Raw genomic sequence first — 23702 nt, forward strand, 5'->3', positions numbered from 1 at the left:
CTTTTCAATCAGGAAAGAAATCTGCGGGTTTCCCATGCCCAAATGTGCACAAACAGAGCCTGGATCTTCCCTAGGAAGCATTAGTTGGAAAAGTTAAGGTTGTGCCTTAGAGTATTTACTTTGCTGCCTGTCCTTGGAGATGAACAGAGCACTCCGTTAGTGCCTAAATGGATGTACCTTGTTCTCCCTTCTCTTGGTGAGGCTGTAGGAAATTAAAAAAAAAAATAAATAAAATAAAAAAATTAAGCCATTCAATAACTCCTGTTGCAACTTTTTTATCCTGCTAGACAGGCCAGGTCAAGGAGTTTGAGAGCAAGAGTTTTTCCTGCAGTGTTCATTTTTGCAAGCCAGTCTAGAAACCCTGATGCTGATATGCTGTCCTTCCAGCACAGAGGGACCTTATTTTCCTGTCTTTGCCCCTAACCAGGCAAGACACAGGGATATTGGTGCCTAGGGGACACCACGGTGAGGCAGCACAACTTGCCGCCGTCCTTCACTCCGTATGTCAGTCCTTCTCTCCTGTGGAGTAAGGTTGCTCATGCTTGAGTGGTGTGAGGCCTGTGGTTGGTTTCTCAATGCACTGTTCCATGTAGGTGCCAGCAAATGTCACAGCAAACACATCTGGTTGGTGAGGCCCAGCTGTGGCACGCTGGCCATGCCTGGTGCTCTCTGGTGGGAGCAAGACATTCAGATCTCAGCTACAACTCAGAATAAACCCATGACAACCTGCCTGATGTGTGGGTTACCCACTCAGCTGCCTCTTGCTCAGGATTTGTTCTTGTTTTGGTTTTTTTTTTTTAATTTGTTGTTTTTAAACCACAAAGTGAAGTAACGAGCATTAAACAAACCCCTCTCTGAACCAAGACTTCAAGCAAGAAGAAAACAAAGCGTACTGCTCCGCAGTTCAGTACCTTCGGGCCATTTCCCTTCATTTTAGAAGAGAAAGTAGGTGCATCTTTTACCCTCTCACAGCTTTCTGTGCGCACTGAACAATAGCAAAAGCTGCAGATTGAAGGCATATGGAGGAAGTTCTTGGTGGTTTTGGTTATCACTCCAGTGAGGATGAGGCCAAGCTCTTGAGCCCAGAGATAGGTTAGACAGCATCCTTTGGAGGCTGCAGGACAGAAAAGGCCCAGCAGCTCATGCTCTCCTTTTTTCCACTGCCATCTTTGAAATTAATTCAGCTGTAAATGAAAGCTACCAGGCCAACACCAGCACAGGGATCACGGATGATGCATACATTTCCAGGGAAGACAGGAAGTGCTTCCTCTGTGATGCTCCTCAGCACTGACCAGGAGAGATTGTGTAAGGGTGTCAAGGAGGGCCTCTGTCTGGGGACCCCTGGGATTTTCAGAGGCTGCTGGTGAGGAACTGACAGCAGCATTTTTCAGTTGTGTAGAAATCCATTTTAAAGTAATAGTTAGCAGAAGGGTTTTCATTTCTCCCAGCTGAGAGTCCGTGATGAGCTGTGGACAAGCAAACACAGATATGCTTTTTTCTCTCAAAGACTTAAACTGATCCAGACAATCATGACAATTTCAGATCCAAGAATCTTCTGAGCAGTGCAGAAAACAGCCACCTGTGACTAGTGTGAGGGCATGAGGATGCACTAACATGGTCCAAAGCCAAAAAGCAAGCATGGTTTATTGATCACCTGAAAGAAAGATTTAGTGTAAATATTCTAATATCACAGGACCAGGTGGATCTACCATATGTCAGCTCTCTTTCTATTGGATCCCCATGCACCCAGGGATCTGCTGGCTGCACTGGATTCACTCCAGGCAGCACCTTGCCAAGTCCTGCTGCAGACAGTCACATCACTTCTCACCTCATACAAAGCACAGCAGGACTGGAAATCATGCCAAATCGTACCTACCTGATAGGAGAAATGTGCCCAACTTCATGAGCTGCTTCAGAAGAGACAGCTGAACCCACGTTGCCATCCTGCCAGGCCCAGCAAGGGAGAGGGAGAAAGGAAAAGGATGCAGTTCAGTTTAAGCTTTCCCTTCACTGGATATACTCCTAAGAGCCCCAAAGAGAGTCAGGTGATTCTGGAAGACGAGCTTCCCAGCAGCTGCTTCCAAAAGAGGCAAGGACGTGAGACACTAAGAAATCAATGCCAAGGCAGCTGCAACTCCAACACAAAATATATGACAGGACTGGGCCCGCTGGTGAACAAAATCACATCAGTTTCTTCATTCTAGGTGTTCCTACCTGTTTTCCCAAACCAACTCAAAAATTGTAAATCATTTTGCAGCCGAGGCAGAAAGAGGGGCAAGAGCCTGGCTTCCCACTTTCATCCCTCCAGTCTGTTCTTTCCTTACCTTGCTGCCTTAAGAAATGGAGACCAGGGATGCTCAGCAGCCCGCTGTCCCCTACATGAAAGGACATTGGTGTGCCATGCACAGTAGTGTGTGCCCCACAGCCAAGCATGCGGGACCTGCTCCACACCAGCCCCTCGCTCAGCCCAAGCTGGGTCCAGCGGTAGCAATATCACTCGTGAATAAACCAGCCTTTTTCCTCCTGCCCTGCAGCAGTAATGTTTTACCCTTGCTGTAACTGCCCTCACTTGCTCAAAAGGGCAGCACTAACTGCTTAGAAACTATCTTCCACAATTGGTCACCATGAGCTGGACAATGGGTTTGTTTATTGCCTGTTTCTCTGCCCACTGTGTACCCCTGGTTAGATTGCCCACTGACAGGTAAGGCCTAGGTTGTGTGTAATGGCCCACCCTGCAGGACACCAGCTTCTTCTTGTGGTTCTTGTCAGACTGTGACAGGCTAACCATACAAATGGGCAAAAAAATAATCTGGAAATTGCTCTAGAGAACTGGGGCAGTACATGTGTTTACTTCAATGATGTCCGTCTGTCAATAAAAGTGAGCATGAGCATCTCTGCCAGCCTCAGTAGAGCATCAATGAATTTCAGCACAGGAACCAGGTTCAGGTACCAGTTTAAGACCAGGCAGACCCTCTTTTGTGGCTGCACTGAGCTGTTTCCCACAAACTACAGCCAACGTTTAGGGGAAAATAAAGAAGATACAGCATCCTCACATAAGACAATAAAGGTCATCATGACCGATATGATCAGTTGTAAAACCTGCAGGGACACATCAATCTTTCTGCCTCCTGCAAACACCTGTGCATAAAGTTTCTGAACATCTCAAAGTGCTGGGAAACAGCCGTGACAGGAAGAATGATAACTGTTCAGGAATTAGAATTGATCTCCTGCCACCTGATAAACATTGTTAGCTTGGGGTTGTTGACTTGAAGCCAAGCTCTGCTAAATGGACAAAGATTTCAAGTCAACCCTTCCTGGTGTTTGACAAGGTAAAGGGAAGGAACTGGAATGAAGACAGCTCGAACAAAGCAGGTATTGTTTCCTATGGGTTTCATAAAGAAGTGAGTACATGACCCATCAGAAGAAAACGAGGAAAAGAAGCAGGGGTGGCATGAAAGCCAAGGCAAGTAAAGGGTCAGTTCAGATGACTATGAAGATGATAGCTGGGAGTGTCCACCACATGCCTTCAAATTGCCTACCCATGGGCAGCGCCAAGGTCAGTAACTTACATTTGGCTGATCCATGCTTGCAGGATATGAACCAATATGAATTCAAAGACCTGCAGAATGAGGACTCCACCTCCTCTGTACCAAAGGTTAATCATCCCCTGCATCAAAATCTGTCATTTCCTTTCCGTGGAACTGTATCTTAATTTCACTCCTAATCATTAGCTCTCATTATACTTTCCTTTACTAAATTCCTGTGAACTGAAGTATTCCTACCCGTACACGAAGATCCTCACTGGCTGCAATCAGTGCACCTCACAGTCCATTTTTTTTTTCTCTTCAACTAAATAAGCAGAATTCAAGGACAGAACTGAAGCTCCATGGCACAAGATCTTCCTGGAGGGGCTGCTCCAGGCTCAGGGAGCTGCAGGGTGCAGCCAAGCTTGTTTCTCGGGGTGCTGTCTGGGCCGCCTCTGCAGAAAAAGTCCAGAGAGCATGTCCATTCCTTGGGAACCGGCTGATGTGAAACAGAACAGGGAAAGGGAGAAACCCACATTGAGGTGCTGGTTTAGTCCCTCAGAACCTAGGTAACCCAACAACCACACTTCTTCCAAACTTTCAGCTAGGATGGGAGGCTTTCCTTTACACCGGGGAGGCTGCCTGCAAATACAGAAGAAAATGCATCAGCAGAAGTGGCTGCCTGTTTTGTTTTTTCTTTTCAAAATATTCTTAGTGTTGGTGAGTGCTCTGGAGAAAACAGTCTCAGATGAAGATTTCTTCCTCTTCACATGCCTCCCCTGCTCACATCCCAGTTGGCTCCTAAAATTTTAGTGGAATCAGCAAGCAAAAATAATTAACAGGCAACAAAATTTCACATGGCCAGGACTCCACACAGCATTCAGTTCACACAATCCAACCCACTGCTGAAATTTCTTCAACATTACACAGAACAGGAGGGAAGAAGGCCAGGCAGATCTACTGTTCCAGTGCTAACAATTTCATGCACGAAGTGACACCTTTGCTCTGCTATAGCCAATGGAAATCAGAGCAGTATAAAATCCGCACAACACAGAGATCTGAGTGGTGTCCACAGAAAGTACCCTGCACAGCATAAAATGAGGGTTTGCTACAAAAATAAAACTTGAACCCCCACAATAACCTCTTCAACCAAGCCAATTCCCACCCTGGAGTCAAGAACATAACAATCTGTTTTGACGGTACTTTACAGAGACCTGGATTCAGTGCTGACATCCATCAGCTTCCAACACAAATGAACTGATAGTACAAAATCAGGCTCGGGCCCAATTATCAAGGACTTATGTGTCCAGGGTAGTCAAGTCATGCATTTCCCAATTAGAAGAGTTTCATTAGAAATGTTTTCACACCAAAGGATGTCTGGTGTACAGAAAAGCAATGCTTCATAAAATTAAGCCAAGTCCATCACAAGACATAAGAACGTACTGCCCGAATTCCAAAAGGATTGATTAATTCCTCAGTTTCTATTGGAGTAAAGAGGAATTGGGAATTACTTTTTGGAATTTGGACTGATCCTTTGGCTACTACATGCATTTATTCTTAATTTGAGCACATTATTAAGGGTTCCTTGCATTGCTCTTTCTGAATTGTTCAGATCTACCAGCTTTGCGGAGTTTTCTTTGCCCAACGTCACGACTCCGCCACCTGAGTATGTTCAGACAGCTTCTGCCACAGTCTATGCAGGAGCCTGGATCGAGGTGGTGTGCTCAGTGATGAACAAGGGATCGGGTAAGCAACTTCCCTTGGAAAACTTGAGCCCAAGGGCTGGTGTCCACAGAAGGAGGACAGGAGCAAACCACAAGTGCCACCTGAGATATCCAAGATATCTTCACAGGTCTGTCCTGGAGACATGCATCCTTCTGGTTTCCCAAATGCTTCTGGTTTGGGAAGCACACATGACAAGACAAATTAGGAAGGCAGTATAAAGCCACCCTTTAACTTCTATGACAAGCACGACCCGACAGAGGCCATTTTAGGTGACACTTGAGAGAAGAAATGATGAGTTGCCTTGGGATGAACTCAGCCCCTGTGCTCCAGATCATCAGCAAAATTGCTGGGGGAGATCCCCTAGGTGCAGCATCTGTGGCCCAAGTGGACATGCACAGCATGGGAAGGGGTGAAGAGAGAGATGCCTGCTCTCTGCTGAAAATCAAACAACAGAGCATGGCTACGGGTGTGAGAGCCTGATTGCAAAAGGGTAAATATTTATCTGAGAGAATTTTAGAAAGAAGGAAACATTTTTCATTTGTTCTTAAGTCTTTCAGGAAATTATTCATTTTTCCAATGAAAACATTTTCCCTAAATTAAAAACAACTGTTTTTCTCCTGGCTTTTGTTTATGAAAGAAGGAAGACTTTCAGGTCTGCCCTTTTTCATCCGTCCTCCACAAAATGTCAACCAAGCCTCACGTCCTGTGTTGAGAAGTCATTTTTTCAGAAAGAAAATAAAAAAAAACTGTTCTGAGGCTTTGCTTAGCAGCTGTAGCTGCTGCTGCTGTGGAGAGGAGGGCAGAGCGGTACTGTTCCTCTCCACTTGTTGGACATGGGCACGAGGTTATTTGTAATAGAGCTTGTTAGAGCCAAAGGCTGACTGCCATAAAAGCAAAGAGGAAAAATCAAAGAATCATTAAGGTTTGAAAAGATCTCTAAGATCATCAAGTCCAAGAGCCATTTAAGCAGTCCTAGTCAGAAAACAAGAATCTTCTGTCTGTAGCTGACCCCTACTTTTTCCACCTTGATAATTTTATGTAAGACAGATGCCTCTTGTGGGTCCCAGCCACAGGGCGTCTGTATGCAATGAGTAAGCAATTTCCAGTCCACAAACTAACTGTCCTGTTGTCTTCAGCTCTTTCATCTCCCGTTTCATAGCAGTATTGCCAGCATCATTAGGAAGGCCACAAAAAAATTTCACAGGCCTTGTGCTATGAGACTGGGCTGGTAACTCAGTCTGTCACTAAGCCCAGTTTTCCCAAGGAGCTTATTCCCCAGAGGTGACATCTGCCCCTATCCTCCACTGGGACTCCAACCAAGAGGTGTTACCTCTGGCCTCACAGATTATCTCAGCTGCTGTGGTAATAACATGACCAAACTCATGATTGTATTTTAAATCTTATGAATGCTTAAATAAACAAGAATTGAATACAAATCACAGGCCACTGACACAAGAACTGTGCCTGAGTGTCTAGGACACCTTTTGCATCCGCAAAAGAAACAATGCCTTAACATGCAACCAAACTGAGAACAAATCCATCCAAATACAGGAATGGATGTGTCTGTGTGGGAAAGAAGTGTCAGCCCACCAGCAAGCATGAGTTGTTACAAACCAGCAGGATACAACACACTGCTTCCAAGAGCAGCTGCAGAAACGTGAGGCATATGCAGCTGCAACTGAGGATAACAAGGGGGGGGAAACCCAAAATATGGTAGAGAATTAGCTTCCCAGCTCTGACCACTCCCATGACCCTTCTTCTGGAACAGCAAACGCAACCTGGCTTACCGTAATTAATGGCAACGAGCCTCTATCCCACATCTTCAGCCACAAATGTTCGTCTGGTAAACCCAAGTCTTCCCACGGGCTCCCTCTTGGTGCCAGCACCAGTCCTTTGGCAGCCACCACACACACTGAACTAGGTGAAAATCACCTGAACAGAAAGAAGAGGCTGGTTTTCAACTGCTTTAGTGCCACAATATGACTAATCTGGCTGTGCAAACAGCAACGCTGCTGCAAGGTAGACAGTGGGAACATGCATCCCCAAAAGCAAACAGGGCAAGACTTTGGCATGCTTGATGCAACTGGGAAACTGTAGCCCAGCTAGATCCCATCTTGGGCTAGATAACTGTCATTGCCTGCTTCCTGTGGAGCTCCACGCTGCAATTTTCTTTGTGGTTTCTGTCATCTAACTACACATCCCTACCCAACAGAGCTCCACAGCAGTTCACTTTTGAGTAAACCAGGCTGGAAAACTGAATTCCTGAGGTGTGGCATAGTTTTCACACACTGCAAAGCTAATGGCTGTCCTGCTATCTGAGCAGATGCAGGCAACCAGCTAGTGTGCTTCAAAAGAGCTCATATGTGCACAGCTCTCCAAAGCTTTCAACTGCAGCCTTCACCATTTATGTTCTCTGTTTCAGTTAAGCCCCTCCCTGCAATTTTTCCTTGCAACCATCTGAGAGTGGCCAAAAAATCCAACAGGTTTGCTTCAAAAGAGTCTATAGCTCTTCTGTCCTGAGGTCGATGCTTTTTGTGGCCTTGCACAGGATCATGGCTGAGGCAGACGAACATTAAAGACACAAGCAGCGGCACAGGGCACTCCCATGGTTGGTACAGGAAGCCTTAGTTCGCATGGGTGGACCCTGCTGTCGTTCAAAGGCTGTGCCCCTTGACTTACCAAGGAGTACCACATCTTCCCAGACAACATTGTTGCCCTCCACTGGTGGTCTCCAGCGGCAAGACCACCCCATGTGTAGGCTTTAGAGAGAATCTCCATCCTTTTCAAGATAAAAACCCACCAGAAAGAGAGTTCACTTCAGTACAAGTTACATCTGATTATCCAAAACACATCACAGTCTCTTGGCTGATTCCTTGGCACCAGGACACACATTTCCAGCACCATCCAAAAAACAAGCTCTTTCGTCTTGGATAAGGAGTTGGCCACAGAATTAACCACCTCCACACAAGATTGCTGTAATTCCCAGGCTCTGAAATCCCCAGAATATTCACTTGCCAGCTCCTGCCACTATTTTGATCTTTGCAGTATCAATGAATATGAGCTGGGGGAAGACGATGGGTGTTGCAAGCTAGATGAGTATTGCTCTGCTTATGGAGGCAGTGGGTACTTTCCTACTGTCCCTGATTGCCCTTGAGCAACTCCCCCTCTGCATGACGGAAAGGATCTTACGGTCCTTTGCTGCATGGTGAAGTTCAAGAAAAACACTGAGGGGATTTTGGCGGAGCTCAGTATTGTCATTTTACATCTTGTGAGGAGTTCCAGTTGCCACAATCTTGTGTGGCAACTGCCTCCAGAAATCCCCTAAGCATGACCACTTGCTTTGGCAGGCATCATGCAGAGAGCACAGCCATGTGCTGAGACCTCTGGCCTGAGCATTTCTCCTGGTGTGCACCCCAGCACCGCCTGGATTTGGCTTATTCAAGCACACGATGAATCACTTTGCCAAGCCAAAAATGGAACCAAATAGACCTGGCTCCTGGACCCTCTGCTCTGTTTCTTCCCCTAAATTTATCACTTCCATTAATTTAATTTAGCCCTGCAGGTTGCTCAGGGTTTTTTGCACCCTTGCACAAATACTACACTAGGTGTGCAGGCCTTTGGTTGCACTTATAGTTGACAACTTCAGTCTCCTCTTCTGAGCCCTACAGAAAAGCACAAATGCCTGCCAAAGACAAATTGTTTTCATTCTCTTGCCTCCCTCTATAAGGAGGTGAGAAGGATATTGCAATAGGTGTTGTACTCCCCACTCATTTTTTCTCACTGCCAAACACACTGCATCAAGAACAAAGAGAAAAATCTTTCTTTGTGTGGACTATTAGACAATAGATAAAATGCAGAATCATTTTTTTCTTCTTAAAAACCAAGCAAAACAAAAAACATGATCTTTGGACCAGCTTTTAGGGAACCATTTCAGCTGATAAGGTGAGGAAGCCTACTAGTGGCATAGCTACAACCATAGATGTATGGTTGATGTCCTGGCCATAGTAAGGGAGGAAAGGATGCTCGGGGGCTGTTTATTTCACCAAGGAGGCAAAGATACATGGAGAAAGAGCATTTTGAAAGTTACAGCTGCACACACTTACCGCAGAAAGAGATTGCAGAAAATACAGCCTAGGTCTGCAACAATTTCTGCTTCTGCCAGTGCTGGTATGTTGTTCTCCAAAGCACCTTCCAGGAAGCAGGGCCCTATAGCTCAGTGTGATAAACTGGCATAGCAAGAATGAAACCAGATTGACATTAATCAAACATCTGACCCAAGGTGGGAACTGCAACATCCATTACCATTATTGCATGCAGAAGCACGAATTCAGCAGACATCAGCATGAGAGCCCAGCTAAGATCAGCGTGTGGTGGTTATCAGACAGACTGAAAGCAGTAAATGACAGTTCATATCCAGACATTCAGGCAGGTGCAGGCAGTGCCTCTCCAAAGCAACATCCTTGGCCAGAATTGGTGCTTTATGTGTGATCTGAGCTGTGTCTTGGGATGTATGGTCCAGACAAGGAAAGAGAACATGCATAACCCTCCATAAACTGTTGCAGCAAATATTTCAAATGGTATTGTTTCATGCAGTCACTCATTCATGCTGATTAGTACTCGGATCTGTGCTGCAGACCCATATAAAGTATTCACTAACTCCCACTGCCACTCTGTCCACAAACAGCAGGACTTCACAGGAGTGAAGGAGCTACACCTGTAGCTGAAGTGCCCGGCTGTAAGTTCATACTCTTGGGGTCTAAACGGAGTCAGTAACTCCACTGCCACAGAGCCATGGGCTGGGTGTGGACAGACAGGGATTATGATGGGAGTAAGTGCATTGGCTAGATCCAGCTAGAGGTGAGACCAGAGAGGTAACATTTAGCCCCAGCTCTGCATCCAGGATCCCCAAGAGATTCATGTCCAGTATTTTGTTCAGTCAGGTTTTGTTCAGGATCAAATGTGCGCGAGATCTACATTCCAGAGGTATAGCTGTGATGAGGCAGAGCTGAGGAGACCAGAAGCCCTCCCTCATTGCTCATGCACATTCATCTCCAGCCCCTGGCTGAGGACTGAGCCAAACAGCCTTCACCCCTGAGCTGCTGTGCCTGGGCCATATAGTCCCCACCTTGCCAAGGGGCTTTGAGGTCCCACTTTTCTCCAGCTCCACCTCCAGTGTCCCCCCTCCCAGCACTGCTGGCAGCAGCAGTGATGGTGGTGGCTCCAGCAAGCAGCAGATACCCATCTATCGCAGTGGGTTATCACTTTCTTTCCTCTGACACAAAATAAAACACTCCCCACCTTGCTGCCAGCAGCCCTAACCACATCACAAACAAGGAGGAATCTACAGAAGTATTCAAAACATCTGGATGTTGTGCCATGGAGGCAATTAAATCCACACTCACTTTCTCACACAGTGCCTGGGGGAAAACTGACTGCCTGGTGGGGCAGAGGAGGACATGCCATAATAATCTCGACTTCCTCACAGCCCAGCTCCATGCTGCAATCTCTGAAACCAGCCTTAGTGACAGGTCTTGCACCACATGGCATGGTCCACCCTCTCCATGGTAGGCTTCCACTCTTTGGAGGACAAGTCAGATCAGAAACAGCCCTGTGGTCATAAGGGACTGCAACACCCAGGGCTGCCCTGCCTCACTTCATGCCTGCCTTTAGCTGCTCTTTTTTGGAGTGGAGGTGAAAGAGCAGCTGAGCAGGGCTAGAGAAATGTCCCAGGCATGACCAGAAGGTTCATGCTTTGAAAGATGGCTGTGCCATGCTGTGCTCCTCTCTCCTGCCCAGCTGAGCCCTCTGCTCCAGAGCTGTGGCTGCTGCCTCCCCAGCGGGGAGCCATCCCACACTGGGTGAGGGAGGACATCAGTGCAGCTGAGGTGCACACGAGCACCCTCCCTCTCACAGCCTGCCGGAACAGGTCTGTCCACTCCATCCTTCCTCATGTGCAAAGCCGAGCAGGGTTCTCCCAGCTGCCCTGCCTGGGGCCAGTTGGTACCTGCGTGCCAATGGCACCCCCATGGAAAGTTTCTCATGGATCTTGATTCCATCAGAAGAAAGGGAGTTTGCCACAGCACGACCTCCCTGCAGCAGTGTCTTGACCTTGGTGGCACTTTAGAGGGCAGGAGGTGGGTTTCCACCAGCCCTTTTGGGCAGCCCAGGTGTGCTGCTTGGGTCCCGGCTGTCTGTGCTGCCTGTGGTGCAGTGAGTGACGGACCCGAGGGAGTAGTTGGGCTGTCTGATGCCCAGACTTTCCAGTTTGCATGCTGCAGGCTCTTGCCTTGAAATAGCCAAAAAAAAAAATCCACTTGGATATTCTCCATTACCACCGTCAATACCCCCTTTTATTTTTTGCTTCAGAAACACAACAGAAAGCAAACAGCAAAAAGGGCATTTTATCAATCACATTTTAATGTCCAGTCACCAGCACCAAGTTTTCAGTGAGTGAGACAAGAATAGCATTGCTTTGAAGCCAGGGAAGAGTTTCCTGCTGGAGGGCTGCACAGAAGTACCCAAGCACGCTCCCTGCCTGCTATCCATGAACAAGACGCCAAGCCAGCATCCTAACATAGCTTGCATTGCCTCCCAGTCTCTCACCCTTAGGATCCCACTGCTTTCAGTGTGTTCAGACAACACACGTTCTTTTGATTATCTTTTCAGCAGAAGCTTCTAGCTTATTTGTAGCCTACAAATGCCTTTTTCTTTCAGCTGATTTCATTACTTGGTAGAAATACGATCTTGCACTAGGGATAAGCTTGGCTTTACGTGGATGTGTGGTGCCTAATAAAACAGGGCCCTGCTTACTCACTGGTGTTCCTAGAAGTTCATTCAATAGAAATAAAGAGCAATTTGGCAACTTAGCCACCAGGCTGCCAGCCAGTTTACAAAGCAGCAACCAACTAGATGAGACTAAAATCTTCAGCTGGATGAACTATTTTTGTGAATATTGTGTTTTCTAGGGAAAATGGCATTTCAGATGGGCAGACAAGAACTGCAAGTTCAGATCAAGCAAAGCGAATAGTTCCAGATGAAAAAAGAAGCAGGAAAAAAATTTATAGCAAGGAAAAAGTTTAGTCTGGCAGACTTGGAAATTATTTGCTCCAGAAATGTCAAATGGAAACTTGTTGACTTTTCCCTTCAGGATGGAAATTTTCACTTAAAAATTGACCCAAATTTATAAAAGGGAGATATTAAATAACAGGAGTAGGAAGGAGACTATACCAGTATGGCTCATGTTTACCATTTTAAGAAAATAAGACGTATTTGGGATTCTTTTTTCATTTTTCTGGGGGGGGGAATCTGATCTTCTTTGGCTTGAAACAGCTCTTGCGCTTGTCCCAAAAGCATTCCCCTTAGCCACTGAGCGAAAACGTGATCATCTTTCCACTGGCTTTTGCAAATATTAAGGATGGTTTGTAGCGTATCTTCAAGGTAAGTGCTCTTGTTGTGGACAACCAGGACCACAGAGGATTGAGCCAATATGTTCAAGGACATAGGATGGGCAAGGAGAGTCAGGAGTAAACTCTAGGTCTTTTGATTCTCATTTTTCTTACTTAACAGTGTGGCTGTCACTGACTGGGATGTTCTTTTCTTCTGCTAAATGATCACTTAACTCTCTTCCTAGGGTCCATTTCAGCAATGTTTTAAGAGTTGCAGCATTATCAGCATGGGAGAATCAGACACCAAGAGACTTTTGACCTGTGTTTACATAATAAGCAGCCTGTAAATTTGGGGTGCCTGTGTTTTTGGCTGACTTCAGATACCTGCAGTCTGATTTGCATGAGTATTATACACCCAGAACTCCCACTGAGATCAAAAAAAACAACACGATGCCTCTGCAAAAAAAAAAAAAAAAAAAAAAAGGTTGCTGGCATCCAAAAACAGAGGCATGCAAACTCAACTCATTTTTCCAAAATCTGGGTCTGCACCCCTCGCCTGAAGCAGCTACTGAGTCAAATGCAGAGTTCAGCCTCAGCAGTTCCTGGAAGAATCCAACCCAATTTCTACCTCTACTCCAGCAAAAAAACCCTTGCAGTTTTGAAGGCTGTCCTTCATCCTCTACTCTCTGCTTTTTTTTCAGTCTTCCTCATTTAAGGCACAATTTCTATGGTGTAGAAGTACTAAAATTGCTTCACACTCACTATGGGCCACCTATATGTGCATACACATACACAAGATACACAAGCACACAAGCAGACAGTTTAGAACAGATAGCATGAGGTTTTGCCAAAAAGCCAACATGCACCAAAATTGAACAAGGAGCCCATCTTGTCCATGGGCTTTCACCATGTTCACCACACTCATATGGGTGCGGACCATGCTCGACAGCTCCAGGGTTATCATGATCTGTGCTCTTACCACTCCCCCATCAGAAAGCTGCAGAAAACAGAGGTAGATGTAGACCACATGTCATCAATCTGTGGCCAAAACAAAACATAAAGAAGATTTAGCAACACTTCCTGCTTTTCTGAGAGCAAGGTGGACTCCAGAACAATCTGCACTGCCTGCCTGCAGCTTCTACCTGTGGGTGTTTGCTTGTTGGGTTTTTTTCTCAAGTTGGTGGAGGCATCTATATTTGGCTCAGGGAAGAAGAATATATTACCAGAGTTTGGAAAGGGGCCGTGTCGTGCCCAGGTAGTTAGCCTTAAAATGACAGGCCTCCATTCAACTGCGGCAGGACTGCTGGGTGGTTGCTTTCATGTGCTTTTTGTTTCATGTTCATCACCCTGGCATCTGAGCAGTTTGCATCTTGGTTTAGCAAAGGTTTAACCACAAGAGCTCTCTTCATTGCAAGCAGGGGAAAGGGTGAGAGGCTGAGTGCTTTATAGAGGGTGGGGTACAGAAATGAGCTGTGCAGATTTCATCTAGCCTTGTTTCTGACTCTGATCTTCCATCAAACACAACTTGATAGGCAGGCAAATCTGCTGCAGCCTGTGGAAACGCAGTGGCAAGGTCATTGCAGTGGGATGGTGGTGCCTGGGGAAGTTGGGCCAGGCTGGGCTGCAGCAGCAGGTACCAATGATGCAGGGGGACCATTTCTGGAAATGCTCAGCAGCTTTACACCCTTTGCTTTGTCACAGGTGATGTTAAAAGCCACGCTTCCCTTTGGAAGAGAAATGACAGACAGAAAACCAAGAGAGCATGTTAAGAAATCTAATCACTTATAAAAAGCAGCTTAACCCAGGTGACCATTCACACTCTGACAGTCTGTTCTGGATGAGAACTGTATTTCCTGCAAGTTCTTTCACTTATGTTAGTCTGTGTTTCAAATTAGCTTTGACACAACCTCAGTGACAATGGCTTTGAAGCCTGAACTAAATGTGCTGCAGACATCATTATTCATAACCACTCAGACAGAGAGGGAATATTTTCGTTTTGAAAGGTCCTGCCAAACCTGCCCTGTGCTTTGTTTGCTTTCAGAGGCACCGTGGTCATTCTTTGGGAGGAAAAAGGATAGAGGAAAGAATGGACGATAACAGTCTGGCAGGGAAGAGCCTTCAAAAATCACTGATTGAAATTCCACTAATTAAGAAAGTACAGGGACCATCTCAGCTGGAAACCACTGGACTCTATCTGAAGGACCATTGTGCAGAACGTTCCCCAGGAGCAGTCTTGGGCCCAGCTCTGTGACACCTTGATCTGCATCTATTGCACTGAGAGTTAAGCTGCTGAACTTTGCAGGTCAGTGGTTCTATTTGCAGTGGCAAGGTGCAATCCAAACAGCAAATGTTTACATACTTGGAGAGCACAAACCCAAATCACCCTCCAGGGAGATCAGTAATCAGCTAGGATTTTACAGTAGAGGGATTGGCAGGGCTGGGGCTGTATGCATGCATTTCCAGAACGGCTTTGAAGATGTATAATTTTTACATAGGAGTTATGAGAACAAGTTTTGGCTAAAGTTCTGTGCAATAGTCATTTAAAATGCCCCGAGGCCCAACCTGCTCCAGCTAAAGTCCCTGGAAAGGCTCCAAGGCAGCAAGCTGAGACCCTTATTCTCTGTGCTTAGTCTTCTTTTACTGCCTTTCCTCTGTTCATTTGTGCTCCACAAATTTGGTTTGGTTGTTTCTGGATTTTTTTTTCCTTTCTGAACATTTCTGTTGCTGGATTCACCCTTACCTTCCTCTGGCACAATGTCATTCCTTAAAACATTTTCAGCATTTGTTTCCTGAATACTCCTCTGGATTTGTCTATTTCTATTTTTGTCTTCTTCTCAAGCTTTTTAGTATAACCAATGGCCTACCTCCCCCAGACTTCTATTTGGTATCACTTCAAATGCTTCTTACCTTCATGGTGGCTTCTACCTGCCCGTCCGCTTGCAAACATTTATCTGATAAATATCATATTGCCTCTTGCTTCTCTCTTCTCTTTTCCTTCAGTGTCTCTTCTGTATCTTTCTTCCACTTCCTCCCCTTAAGTTCATTTCTGCCTCAGGATCTCCACATCCTTCCCACTACCTCATTCTCATCTCCTGTTTTACCTTTCCTATCTCCATCACCCCAGTCCCTTCATCCTTACCTCCTATTAGTTTCTCTCTTCCTTGTGCCCTTCATATCAGCACCTGGTCTTCTTTCTCTGCTACACACATAGCTCCCCAACACTTTCTTTCTTGGAGAAGGAGCTGGACATAGAGAACAAAGGGAAGGAACCTCAGGGGAATATTTTTATTATCTAAGTTAGATAAATAAGCTCCCTGTGCAGTTGGTATGGGACAACCCGGGAGTTTCATTATATGTCATCTTCCTTTATTGACTATGTAGGGAGCCTAACTCACTCCACCTAATTTAGTAGCCTGAAATAAATGAAGCTATGTGACTATCCTCTGCATAATCTCACTTTTGTTTAGCCCCATGAAAAGGAGAGAGGGAAGGTCAAGTATCAATAACAAAAGGAAACTATTTGCCAGTGAACAGGCTGCCTCTGCTCCTGATATACCTAGAAGGCAGCAGTGAGGCATGGGCAGTGTGGCTTTCTGGAGATCCAAAGGAGATGAAAATGGTTTTGCAGATATCTTGGGGGAATGTCTCCCATTCAGAATGGGGCTTTGGACTACGAGAGCCAGGTCACCTTTGAAAAAGGGCCATGGGGAATAGATCTGTTAGATGAGAAGGGCAGAGTCAGGCAACTTGATGGACCTGTAAAACAGAAGTGGGGAGGAGTCGTCCAGCAGAAGAAAGCTAAGAAATGAGCACAGTCATCAAAGTGGTATGCCAAAAAAAGTATGTTTTCATACCATGTTGTTTAGGAGGCTTGAGAGGATCAGTGTCACAGGCAGTCAGGCTACTGCAATAGCAGTGAAAGAGGGGTGGTCATACCAAGAGCTCACACCTAGGTTTTCATTGTGTTGGCTGACAGATGAGACGGTGAGTTTGAGAGATGACATAGGGGAAAGCCCCAGGAATGGATAGCAGCCTGGATGCTGGAGTCCAGTGAGACAGCTGAATGAAAAGTGAACAGCTTGCTACTTGAATTCTCCACTCTGGGGACCTTCCAAAACCATCTGCGCACCTGGGTGTACCTTTTAATATTTACTCTGCTTTATTTTCTATGTCTCCAGCAGGTCCTGGGCTACAGCTGTTCTTGTAACGCTTAGAATGTGTTCACCGAGGACAGAGCTGAATGGAGTAAACCACTGTGTCTGTTTCAGGGTCATAAAATACTGCTGTAGACGGTATACTGGTTGGGAACCTATTCTCTAGCTTCCCACATTTTTCACATTGTTTGCCTTGACAAGCCCACTGAAATCCCCAAGCATTTGGATGATCCTCCCCAAGCCGGAGGACAGAGGATAGGAAGTGCAAAGACTGTGTGTGCACCCTTTAACGGATGATGTCTTTATTCTTACTGCAATTTCTTTAGATGACTTCCAAGGCTGTTAGGTAATACTCTCTTGCCAAAGCCAAATAATGTGGTTTGAACTGACCAAACATACTCCTGTCCTTCACTGAGAACCATTTGAATGTCTTTGCATTTGACCCATATAGATGTGAAGCATCACATTTTCCTTTTTTGTTAAGGAGAACCCAAAATCCAGCTTTTTCCCCAAGATCTGACAATACACATGGTGAGAGGGCTCTCTATACTGCGCTAGTGAGAAACATCAGAATTTTCCAAATCAATTAGGGGCCAAGAGGTGCAAGCAGACAAATATCATGGGAACTACGGATATTTCAAAAGACAATCAGTCTTTTCTCTAAGAAACAAACCAAAACCCGAGATTCTTAAAGGCTTCCTAGGATGTGTTTTTCATCCTGCCCTGCTATTTTCCCTCTCCCTCAGCAACAGTACGCAAGCACCTTGCTTTGTCGAAACCAGGAAGCATTTGGAAGAGAACTATGCATCCAAAGTGAGTCCAGAATAAAACAAGAAAAATTTTTCAGGACAAGGACTTGTGGAAGTGGAGGCAGAACCAAAAGCTCGAACATCCTATGAGAGATTGAGGAGAAGCTGCTTTGAATACGCTGAGAGAAGGAGCCCTAACCCTTTATGAGGCTTTCTCAATGTAGCCGCAAAGCTGCTCTCTGACTTCCAGCCTTGCTGTTCATAACCAGTACACAAAGCCCTTATCTTCCAAGCACAGCTTTAGATTATAGAGAGGGCATGCTGTTGAGAAAGACTGTCAAGGCTAATGAGCATGAGGTTAAACCAGTGCTGCAGCAATGGGACACTGCTGGAGGAGCTGCTCAGCAGTGGGACTGGGTTTTCAGCACATCCAAACACTCATTCGTATATTTTTTTTCCCTCCCACTGGTTAACTCTTGTTGCTCTGAAGCTAAAGCTTGACCACCTGATCTCCGAATGTCTAGGCACCAATAGAAGCTTTTGGAGCCTGCAACTTGCTGTACCCCCACAGCCACAAGTGCTCAATGGGATGGGAAGCACTGGCACGGATGTTTGATGCAGGCTTTTAAAATCATCATGTCTACAAACTCTTTTTGCTCGCTCTTTTTGGTGTGTGTATATCTTTGTGGTTTTGTTTGTTGGTCTTTTTTTTTTTTTGGTTTTTTTTTTGGTATGGATACCAGGACTTTCAAGCATGCCAGTTAAATGACTAGGGCAATTCACATTCTGGCAGCTAATTTCAATGGCAAATGCAAGCAGCTCACATAACCCATGTGAAAACTCTGAGCTTCTTTCCAATGCAGTAAAGAAGGAGAATACCACTGTGAAGACACCCGCAAATCCAAAAAGACAGCCTTCTGCCCTATATTTTGGCATTATCCAGCCAGAAAGTGAAACTTTCCATCAAAACTATTTCTTATACTGAGAAAAAAGCCTCCCATTCCTCCACGCTTTAAGGTTACTGCTTCACAGCATGACTTACGAAAGGTGAAGTTGGCAAAGTGGGAAAAAAAAAAGAGCAACATGGGAATAAATTAGGCTATCACTATAAATGGAAGGCAGATTAAGACTCTTGAATGTGGAAATCACAAACATCCTGGTACATATTTTTCCATTCATATCATACATTCAGATAAATGGAAAGTGATCTTTTGTATCATACTTCCCCCGCCTATCCAATGCAGTCATTTCCTCTAATAAACTTCCTAGTGCTTTGTGTGGTCAAATGTTAGATGTCCCCAAGGGATGAAGTTTCCACCACTTCCTTGCAAGGCATTGCATATCTCTCCATCAAGGAGATTCTTGATCTTCAGTTAAATGTTCCTTTTCTTGATGCACTCCCATTACTCCTGTTTATCCCCCTGTGTACAGTCTTAAGTAAATCTGCTTAGTATTTACTTCTTTCTAGCACTGACAACAGCTATCGCATTCCCTCTTTTTCATCTTTTGACTACTTTACAGAGAAAAATTATGGGATAGCATATTCACAGACAGCCTCCCCTTCTTTTTTTTTTTTTTTTGGTTGCTGAATCCCTTCCAGCTCTGTCTGCCTAGAAGTGCAGTACCCAGGATTCACAGCAATATCCCACATGCTCTGCCTTCCCACATGTGAGAGGGTGCCTTCCCACACACTGCCCTCTTCTGCAGCTTGAAAAATATCACTTCAAATCAGCTAGCTGCTATCGTTCCTTGGTCATTTCAGTGCCATTTATTCCTGCTGCATATTTGAGTTTCAAGATGTTTTTCTCCAGTTTGCATTTTTCCAAGCTGGGACTTGCATTGCTGTTTTGCTTCATATCAATTCTCTGTGTTCACAGCCTTTACCAGTGCAGCATTGTCATGTCTTTCACTTCTTGCAAAAAAATTTAAGAAGTGTGTATACAAAAACCATCAGAAGAGCTAGATACCTGAAGTCAGTGACTACATTTGCCCAACACAGAAGATTCTTTAGTCCTCTGCTGCTCTGCTTGTTTTCTAAACCACGACAAAGGACTCACAAACAGTTCAAGAGAATACATCACAACTACAAGTCACAGCAGTCATCCATCACCCATGGGTTTCACTCTGTTTGGCATGGTAAAGCCAATGCCATCGCCACTAAGGCTGCCGTTATAACAGTGTAAAGACACACTGATAGAGTTCATTCCCACAGAATCACAAAACAAAGTTTAGGAGTAAAAACTGAATGTTCCCCAAAGAACATGTGAAGTCAGTTTGAATTTGTCACTGAACCCTGAGATTGTGATTACACACTCACACCACACCAGTCTGATGCCAGAACAGCACATTAGCACAGTCCTGGTGTTGCAGGCTGGCCTTGACCTGGCAGCTAAGATGACTATCTGGGACTAACTTGAATGAGGAGAGTGTGAATTTGACACCTGATGACCAGAGCTGACACTCTCCAAACGAGGAGTCAGCCTTGCAAAGCACTCAAGGCAAAATCAGACCAGCTTACCTTCCATCATTCTCCTAAAAAAGTGTTTTCATCTCTTAAAAAACATAGGCAACCTTGGTCATGTCATATTCCATTTAGGATCAGCATTTTGAGGTCTTCCGAGAACCTCTGCCAACAGAAGACACCAACTACTGTAGTATTCAGTGAAGCAGATTGCATATCTGCTTCTGCCTTTCTGGAATACCAGTTTACCAGTAAAAGGACTTTTTGTCAGGTGTAAGCAGAGGACTAGGCCAGGCTGACACACCTTTGTGCTCAGTACCTTAACAGTGCTCAGAATAATTACAACGCTAGGTCTCCAGACTGAAAACTATTCATGTATTACTTCACTTCATGCAAACAAGTGGTACCTGTAAGATGAGACTATGTATAGGCATAGGGCAAAGCACATGCTTAGTATGACCATGGTGCAGTTTTTCAGCTGTATGCGTGGACTCAAATTGGCTTCACATTTGGTGTAAGAGGTGGCAATCAGTGCTGCCATGCCAATGAAACACCTGGATGACAGGGAGATCCACGTGGCTACACACCTTCAGATTTGCAGCAGTATCCCTTCAGACTCACCCCTGAAACCGCTCCAACCTGCAGCCCCAGCAGCACAGATGTACCTTTGGCAGCTACTGTCCAGCTGAGGCTAGGGAGATCCATGGGTAGCTTCAGAGTGGTCCAGGAGAAGGAGCTCCATTTTAGCGTTCACAGCAATACACTTCCAGAGTCAAATATCTGGATACTCACCCATACAAGTCAAAATCATTACCTGAAATAAATGTATGCTTATGTCATAGATTACAATAAGAAACCCTGAGTATGAGAACAAAGTGAGAATTTTCTGAGTACGCAGTTTCAGGGGTAGCTGCTTCCCCAGCTGGCAGGCACAGAGAGACTTTTGCTGCTTTGCCTTGCAGTGGTCTATTTGACAAACACCATTACTTGTATCTTGCCACCTGCCTCGTCTTTATCACTTGCCAGGGTCCTGTAAACATCACCTTGGGAATTATTCTTCAGAAGGAACTACAAAGTTGTGGCTTTATTGATTTTTATTCTTTTTTGAGGGGGGAAAAGAGGTCAACAAGTAAAAGAAAGCACCTGAATAAAGCACATGCGCTCCTTTCTGTTTGTCATTAGAGGCACAAGTCTTGGAGCCTACAGGAAGCTGGGTTTGCATGATATGCTTCCTTATGGCCAGCCAAACAGCTTTTCGCAGCAAGATGGTCACCACCAGCATCAACTTCAGAAATAACACCACTTTCCGTTCAAATTCATAGGCACACTGAGAAAAAAGATCCTAAGGACATGAGATTTACAAGCAAGCAAAATGGGAGCCAGCTTTCTCCTTCCCTCCTTTCCTTTTCCCAAGGGCCACCAGGGCTCTCCTCAGGCTGCCGTCCTGCTCTCCCTGTTCTCACACTCTTTTCTTCTCTGCCATGCCCTTGCTGTCTGAAGCGTTGATAGAGCGGCTTCAGTGCATTTCTCCCCATGAGATGAGTGTGCCACCCCACGGAGCCTGGGAAAGCAATCCTTGCTGACTGTGAATCAGTCACATGCTTCTTGAGGGACTGGTTTTGTGCTGTAGGTGTTTGCTCATTTACATCTTTCCTATCTTTTCCTCTTCTTTCTCCATTTCCTATTTAACTTAAAACTGTACAGCTCCCCACCAATGGGGAGCAGCTCCAGCTCTGGAGTGGGGCATAACAGCTAAAGAGCAACATTATCAAACGGTTTGGAGCCAAAGTTGAGAAGAAATATGTTGTCCAGCAGGAAGAAGTATATAAGGAAGCACCACATACAGGCACTCAGCCTGGGACTCAAACAGGACAATACCTTTGGACTTTTCTTTTTTTTTTTTTTTTTTTTTCAATAAAGTTGCCAGGAAATGTTTTGTTACCACATGTGGGCAAAGCAACAACAGCTTGCACCCAGACGCGGAAACCTTGGGCATCTCAGCATCTCCCCATGGCAGTGCTGGCAGAATGCACAGTACCACCTACTGCTTAATGGGATCACTGCCTGAAATGGCTTCGTAAGCCTGTCTTTGGAGGCCTCCTGTCCACGTTCTCATCCAGCCCAGCCCAGCCCAGCTTAACTTCTGACAGGATCACAGCACAGGGATGCACATGCCCGCAGGCAAATAGTCACACCAGAGACTGCAACATGACAGTGCTGAGAATTCACCTAACCACTAAGCCTACCTTGAGTACAGCTCTCTGTCATCTTGTGGCTCCCAGAATTAATGAACTTAGCAGTGCAACATGATAGCCACGTGAGCGGGATCATTCATACCCTCCTCACATCCGCAACAAGACGATCAAAGCGACATGCTGTGCTGAGGTGTTTGTGCTCATCTGCCAGCCTACCTGTGACAGGCAGCGTGGAGACCAGCAGCACAACAACGTAAAGGGACCGAGTGTGAACCAGGAGACCTAAGCTATAGTAAAGTGTTAGAAAACACATTAACAATGCGGTGCTGATCTTACCTTGCAGCCATTGCTGCTGATTTATAGAGCCAGCACGATTCATTTATCCAGGCTACCTTCATTTTATTGCTATTAATTGTTACGAGGTTTTTTGGCAGGAACAGGGAAGCTTGTCTGATTAAAAATAGCTTTGGGGACAGTAGCTGGCAGAGTCACAATGAGAGAAGGATCCAGCTCCAGATCTTTTCACAAAGAATGTGTTCTTAGCAAGTAATTGGATGCAATCAAGTGCAGAAATAAATAGTAGCACTTCCCAAGGTGTAGCTCAAGGCTCGGATCCTGCTAGTTGCTGTTTGCTGGCAAACATGCAGAAAGCCCAAAAGCTTGCTCAGGTCTCTGCAGACTTTCTGTCAGGACCAGTGCCTGACTGCTTTGCAAGGCTGAAGAGAAGAGATTTTTTTTCACACAGACCAGGATGTCTTATCAGGGTGGGCTTTCACGTGTATGGAACACATTGCAATGGTATGAAAAACATGCACCATCAAAGGCTGAGAATCAGGCTCCAAGAATGCACATGCATCTTTACTCTTCATGGCTAATGCACGTGTGTTTCTGCCATGCCCTTATCCCCACGGTCTAAACAGCTTCCATGGCTTTCTTGCTTTGCATTTTACATTCAAGTAAATTTCCACAACCTAAAAGGAAAATTAGTAGCAGGAAAGAACTGACACTCTAAAGTGAACAGCTAGCATGTTGAGACCTGGAACTTTTACTCATTTTTTTATGTCCACTGATTATTTTACTGCAAACTGTTTCTCCCCATTTCCAGTTCACACCTGTAAACATTGGACCAGAACACAAATTTAAGCTTGTCTATAAGTTATAGACATTTTATTGCCTCTGCCTGATCTAACAGTGTGATGTTGCAAGGATGGCTCTCAAGTAGTTTGGGTGAGCCAGTGCTTAAAATACAAGATGGTTGTGCCAGTAGGTTTTGGCTAGTGGAGTCCAAGATCCTTGCTGTGGGAATCAGCAAGCTAGCTTTCCAGCATCCAAGTGCTAACACCATCACCTAGCTTCGCTTCCAGCCAAGCCAAAGAGCAGCAGGACTTCCGGAGAACTGCCCTCATCAGTAGCCTTTGAACTTCTTATGACAGTCTCTGCAGCCACCACAGCCTACCAGCTCTCTAAAGCATTTGCTTCTTACAGCTCTTGAGGGCATGAATATTGTGC

General features: G+C 45.4%; 1 long non-coding RNA gene across 1 annotated transcript; it reads right to left on the reverse strand.

Annotated features, from left to right (window-relative positions):
- Positions 1-319: 319 nt before the first annotated feature.
- LOC128853003 (uncharacterized) lies at positions 320-9476 on the reverse strand. Its single transcript, XR_008451178.1, has 4 exons — positions 9353-9476; positions 7037-7181; positions 1877-1944; positions 320-1466 (listed from the first exon to the last, which is right to left on the reverse strand). It is a non-coding gene; the product is annotated as an uncharacterized LOC128853003 (long non-coding RNA).
- Positions 9477-23702: the final 14226 nt, after the last annotated feature.

Source organism: Cuculus canorus, chromosome 1 (genome assembly GCF_017976375.1).
Source record: "Cuculus canorus isolate bCucCan1 chromosome 1, bCucCan1.pri, whole genome shotgun sequence".
Taxonomy (NCBI): domain Eukaryota; kingdom Metazoa; phylum Chordata; class Aves; order Cuculiformes; family Cuculidae; genus Cuculus; species Cuculus canorus.